The sequence below is a fragment of the Tamandua tetradactyla genome, chromosome 16 (assembly GCF_023851605.1).
Source record: "Tamandua tetradactyla isolate mTamTet1 chromosome 16, mTamTet1.pri, whole genome shotgun sequence".
Taxonomy (NCBI): domain Eukaryota; kingdom Metazoa; phylum Chordata; class Mammalia; order Pilosa; family Myrmecophagidae; genus Tamandua; species Tamandua tetradactyla.
This window is the reverse complement of record NC_135342.1, coordinates 13,490,950-13,496,949: the sequence shown is the minus strand read 5'-3', so window position 1 is coordinate 13,496,949 and position 6,000 is coordinate 13,490,950. Positions and strand designations below refer to the sequence as shown.

The 6,000-nt window shown below is 61.1% G+C and overlaps 1 protein-coding gene across 1 annotated transcript in view; it reads left to right on the top strand.

Moving 5' to 3' along the window:
• Positions 1 to 847: 847 nt before the first annotated feature.
• BICRA (BRD4 interacting chromatin remodeling complex associated protein) overlaps positions 848 to 6,000 on the top strand; it is an 83,371-nt gene continuing 78,218 nt past the window's right edge. Inside the window, exon 1 of the mRNA XM_077131313.1 lies at positions 848 to 879. The gene's annotated coding sequence lies outside the window, so the exon portion shown is untranslated. The remainder of the gene's footprint in view (positions 880 to 6,000) is intronic.

The following is a 6,000-nucleotide window of genomic DNA, read 5'->3' as shown; positions in this document are numbered from 1 at the left end:
CCCACCCCCACGCCCACTCCCCGTTCCTCGCCACCTTCCAGCTTTTAGGCTCCGACTCCGGGCTAGCTCCTCGCGGCCCCACCTCCGCGGCCTCCCCTCCTCCTCCATCTTCCACTCCCGCTACCTTTTCGAACCGTCCGCGCTCCCCGGGGCGGGTCCTCTCCGCCCCCCCCACCCCTCGGCGACGGTCCCCCGCGCTCCGGGGGCGCGCCCAGGGCGCACGGGCCCCCCTCCCCAGCCCGGCTGGGCGCTCGGGCCTCGGGAGCGCGGACCCCCTCCACCTTCCCCCAGGCATCGCTCGAGGCTGTCGGCAGGCTTCCCCGGGGACCCGGGAGGGCGGCCCTCTCCCCCAGGCCCCCAGGACTAGGGCTGGGCGACGCTGGTGCGGGGGGCGCCTCCCGGGGCCTCGGCCGCCTCCCATTCGCTGTTGAGCCCGCCGCTCGGCCGCGCCCGCGCCGGGGCTGGTTGGGCGAGGCGCGGGGCGGGGCCTCCCCTAAGCCCGTCCCCCGGCGCGGGCGGAGGGAGGAGGGAGAGGGGGAGGAGGAGGAGGAGGAGGAGGGAGGGAGGGAGAAGGAGGAGGGGGGGCGGGACACAAAACCTGCAAGGGTTTTTTTTTTTTTTTTGCATTTAATTACAATTTCTTTTTTTTTTTTTTTTCCGCCCACCCGAGGGGTCCTCCCCGGCACGGGAGCGGGTCCGGGGCGGCCCGGGCCGCGGCGCAGGGCGGCGCAGGGCCCCGGCTGCGGCGCCGCGCGGGCCGCCATGCGATCAGGCAGTGCGCTGACCGGCCCGGCCGGCCGGCCCCTTCTGGGTCCTCCCTGTGCAGCCCGTGCGGGGCCGTCCCGGAGACCCCGCGCCGACGGCTGCTCAAACATCAGGGTGAGTTTCTCACAATGTAGCAATTTCTCTTTAAATCTCTTAACTCTCTCTACCTGCGAGTCGGGGCTGTGACAGGGCGCCAAAGCGAGGGGGGGAGTGGGGGTTGGCGGCGAGGGTGTGTGTGGGGGGGGGAGCCGGAGCCGGGGCCGAACCCACCCCCCCGACACACACACTCAGCCCCCCAACCGGGGCGCTGCGCCCGCTGCCTCCTCTTTTTTTTTTTTTTTTTTTTTGCTCCGCGCCCACCACCCACCAGCAGTTCCCCCCCCCGCTCCCCTACCCCCACCCTCCCTGGCTCCCGGCGTCTCCCCACCGGCACCGCCGCCCCGATCCGGCGGGGACCCCCCACCCGCCCAGCCCCGGCTCCCCTGCCCCAACCCGGCGCCCGGTGCCTCCCCGGCCCTCCCGCCGGCTGTCGGGGATACAATGGAGCGGCGGAAAAACGAGACCTAATGTTCCACGGGGGGAGGGGCGGGAGACCACCCCCCCAGCGCCCCCTCCCCTCTCCCTGCTCCCCGCCTTTCGGGGGGGGAAGAGGGCAGTGGGGTAGCGGGTGGTGATTTCCCGGCCGGAGACGGCGAGCTTTCTTCCCCCCCTTCTCGCCAGTCCCCCGCGCCCCCCTCCTCAAATCCCTTCCGGGGGTGCCGGGGCGAGCCTGGGCCTCCGGCGAGCCGGGGAGGGCTGGATGGGGAAGCAGGCCACCGGGTCTCCCCCCACCACTAACCGCCCCTAAACAATGAAAGGAGTTGACTTGCCCCCGTCGCCCCCCCCAAGCTGGCTGGTTCCGGGGGAGGGGTCGGCGATACCGAGTGGGGTGAGCCTTACCCCTGTCACCTCCCAGGATTTGGAGGGGGGCCCCCCGTCTCCTCCCCCTCGGCCTGGGCAAGGGAGGCAGCAGGCCCAGCCCGGGCACCGCGCTCGGGTGGTGACCTTTAGACAAAGGCAGCCCTTTCCCTGGGGTGAGCCCGGACGAGCCGGGCCCGCGGCCTCCCCGGGCCCCTGCGGAGGGCGGCCAGGCCGCGAGCCCCCGGAGGGAAGGGATGGAGGAGGAGGGAGGAGGGATGGAGCCATCTGGTTTTCCCATCCCTGTCTCCCCTCGGCTGCTTCGCCGGCTCCTGTCACCGGCGGCCGCGGGAAGACAAGGGACCAGGGACTGCCCGGGCCTTGGTCTGCGGCCGCCGGAGATCCGAGACCCGAGACCGGGCCGAGGAGCCCGCGGGAGGCAGAGGGTTCGGGGGACCAGCGGTGATTGGAAGGCACCGTGGCTCCCTCCTCTCGGCGCCCCTTTGTTTTGCTCTGTGGTTCTGAGCAACTGAACTTCCCGGGAGGTGGGGTCAGAGGCTGCCCTGTCAACTCTCCAGGGGAGGCCAGGGTGACAGCTCCCAGCCCTCTGGTGTCCCCAGCTGTGGGCTGCAGTCCATGCCCAGCCCCATGTCTAGACAATCATTCCTTTTGTGTGTGTGCCCCCCTCCAATAATATAAAAATCTGGGGATGTGTTGAGCGCTTGCATTTCCCTTGCTCCTCTTTTTTGAGGGCACTTGTCCGGGAAACAGTTTGTAGAAATACCCAAGGACTCCAAGGCCTGTGATTTATAAGTTCTTTGTGCTTTCATCCTCCTGATCTGAGGTGGAGATGGGGTCTCCACCTACCCCTGGTGGGGGGGATGTGATGGGGCAGCAGGAACCTCCCCCTCCCCAGGCACCCACCCCTGGGACTTAAGGAGCAAGTGGACCTACCCCACCCTCCTTCATGGCTCCCTGCTCCCAGCAGCCGGAAATAACATCTCCTACCCAGTGAGAATTATGGATTGGCTACTGCTAAGTGCACTGGCCACATGCCGAGGAGGAAATAGTGACCATTATCATCCCCATTTTCCAGACCAGCCACTTGGGGCTCAGAGAGGTTATGCTGCTTGCCCAAGGTCACACAGAGCCTCAACTCATGACCACCCTGAGTTTTTCCGACTCAGCTCCAAACTTTTAAGCCCTCCTGTCCCCCTCTTTGGCATTTTGTCCCTTTGACCTCACTTCACCTCAGTCTCAAGTGTAGACAATATCCCTGCCCTGTACCCCATACCCCACCCCACCCACAACAGTGGTAGCTTAAGCTTTGTGGCTGCTTGCACCTTTGCAAAGAGCTGCTGGAGTTTTGTTGTTGTTCTTTGAGCACTAGTTTTGGGAAGTATAGGGCACCTGCCTAGAAGCTGGGCTGAGGGCAGTTTCATTGCATCTGTGGCTGGAGCAGAGCTTTTGCTTACAGGGGCTAAGAATTGGAGGTGTATGTTGTGGGGTGGGGGGTGCCTCAGGTCTGTCTGTGTGGGTGGGCGATGGGTTGGGGGCACTTATGAGCCGGAACCTCTCTCATCCCCCTCATCTCCACCTCCACCAGCTCCCATCCATTGCTGCCTTGTGACCCACCAGTGGCCCCCTCAAGACAGCTGGCAGAGAAACTTTCCCATCTTTTCTATCCTGGGGGTAGGTCTCAGACCTCAGAATCCCCTGTTCCACTCTGCAATCTTCAGCAGGCCATTCCATTCACGGATCCTTAGTTTCTTCCTCCAAGAAATGGTCATAATTATAGAGCTCCCATAACTGACCTGGAGGTGGGTGAAATGATTGGCCAGACGTGTTAATTTTATTTAGCATTCAGCAGATGGTATATGGAGTGCCTGTGGGCCTCGAGGCAGGGGGAAGGCTGATTGCTGGCCCTTTAAAGGGGAGCAGCAAAAAAGGCCCTACTCTGCAGCAATTTCCGGTAGTCAGCCTGTAAATAAACAGTTCCACTTCAGTGACAGTCCCCTTCAAGCCCCTGGGACTGGGACCCTGCCCCCTCATCACTGACAGATGCTCCCTAGATCTTTTCTAAATCCATATTTAGCTATGGGGCTTGGGGGCGGGGAAGAGGACAGGGAAGACCAAGTTCACCTGGTGAGGTGGTTAATTCGGGTGATCTTCCATTTGACAGATGAGGAAACTGAGGCCAGGGGTTCCCCTGAGTTCCCCACCCAGTTCCATGACTGAGCTGGGAGGCCTAGCCAGATGGGGGCTGGGGGAGGCATTCCCTGGGAAAACAGGGCCTCCTGTAGGGTCTGGTCCTCGGGACTTCGAGGGATCCCCGGTAGTTACCCCCACCCCGGCTTCCATCCAGTTATCTTCCTTCCTGAGAGATGACAGAGCAAAAGCAGTCATCATTCTCTGGGCGGGGAGGGGGTCTGGGGGCAGCACACAGGTCCCTGGAGGCTGAGTGTTTCCTGAAGGTAGGAACTGATTTGGGGGTGTGAGGGAAGCATGAGTAAGGCCCAAGAGGGCCGTCCCTGCGGCCTGCCCCGCTCATAGCTGCCTTCCCTTCCAGAGGCCGCCGGGGTCTTCCCAGGGCTGCTCTTCAGAATGTGGGCTGTCCAAGGGACCATAGAAGGGCCAGGGGGTCAGCGCCAGGTCTGGGGCCACCCGGGGCTGTCAGGTTCCCCAGGTCTCCAGACCTTTTTAGCCCCGGGTCCAGCCACACTGGAGTGCTCGCCAGCCTTCCTATCTCCCCTGAGGCTGCTTTGACTCCTGGTCTCAAGAATGCGGAGGGCTGCTGGGGGGTGGGGGTGGGGGGGAGTTAATTGGAAACAGGAAAACATGGCATTCCTTTCTAGCCGGCCTGGGCCTGGGAAGCCCTGTAAGAGAGAGGGGTGGGGGGCATGCTGTCTTGCCCTGGTGTTTTGTGGGTCTTCTCATCAGGTCCCCTCACTCCCAATGGAAACAGTAGTTATCTGACCTGTGTGTCCAAGATGTCAACTGTTCTCCCCCTCCCCTTGCCCCCAAATGAGGTGCCATCATGTACCCGAGTCTGTCCCCTCTCTTTGAGGGCAGAGGGCTTGCCAGAATTAGCTTCCTGGCATGGGATGCTCAACGCTGGAACCCCTAGGAAATGTTTGGTTGACTTCTTCCATGGGTTGATTTACCCCCCCTCCAACTACCTCCGTCCCCCCAGCTCATTCTCAAGAATTCTCCCCTGCCAGCACCATCACCCTTAGGGGTTTGCCCCAATTGACTTAAGCCTTTGTGTGTCTCAGTGAAATATGAGTTCCCCCAATGGGGAGAGAGAGTTTGGTGACAATTAGTTTTGTGTAGAAGGGTGTGTATTCATGGGAGGGGGAAACACTTTTGGTTGGCAAGGGAAACACTTTTGTTTCTTTTAATTGTCCCCAATTAAACTTGGAAGGGCCTACTGTGTGCCAGGACCCAGCCCTGGAGGAGAAAGGTGGAACTGTTTGTTGCTGTGGTACTTAATTCTGTCTGGGTGGTCTGAGAAGGCTCCAAGGAGGAGGCAACTTCTCTCTCTCTAAGTGGTGGAAGCCCACGGGACAAATTCAAAATTCCAACGATAATAAGACTCCCTCCTCCTTCTCCGTTGCTCCCAGCTCTCCTCCCCAAAGGCCACCCCTCACTTCTCACCTTCTGTGCTTACACATTTGTGTATCTTTTTTTTTTTTTACAGAGAAGCTAGCGTTCTCTAGCCATTGTTCTGGTTGTTTTTTCCCTCTGTCTCCCTGGGAGGTCCCGCGGATCAGTACAGAGAGGTACACAGAGGTCTCCCTTTTTTTTTTTCTTGACAGCGTGGTATTCTCCCGCATGGACACATACCTGTTTACTTAACATGGACGTGGGAATGTCCCCAAACTTTGGCTTCTTTGCGCAGAGCCAGAAGTACCCACGTGTCCTGTGGTGCAGTGGGCTTACAGATGGCATAAATTCCTGCAGGTGGGGGTGGCGAGGCCAGGAGTCTGCGCTTTATCTTTTGGTAGCGCTCAGGAGGCCCCCTGGGGAGCTGGCATCTGGAAGTCTCGTCCGTCCTCGTCACTCTCAGCCCATCTGTAGGCCAGGCTGCCACGGGCCACCTGCTGCACCGTCCTCCCCGCCATGGCCCGAGCCACGTGCCTGCCCCTTGATGTGGAGGTCAAGGGCAGGGATGGGGGGGTGGCCTGCCACTTGCTGGCTGGAAGGCTGTGGGCAAGGGGCTTGCTTGTGCTGTGCCTCGGTTTCCTCCTTTGTTAAAGAGGTGCCCGCACCTCTTTTGTCAGGTTGTGGAGAGCTTGAAATGACAACCTGAAAAGTGCCTGGTAAGCCTCTCGGGTC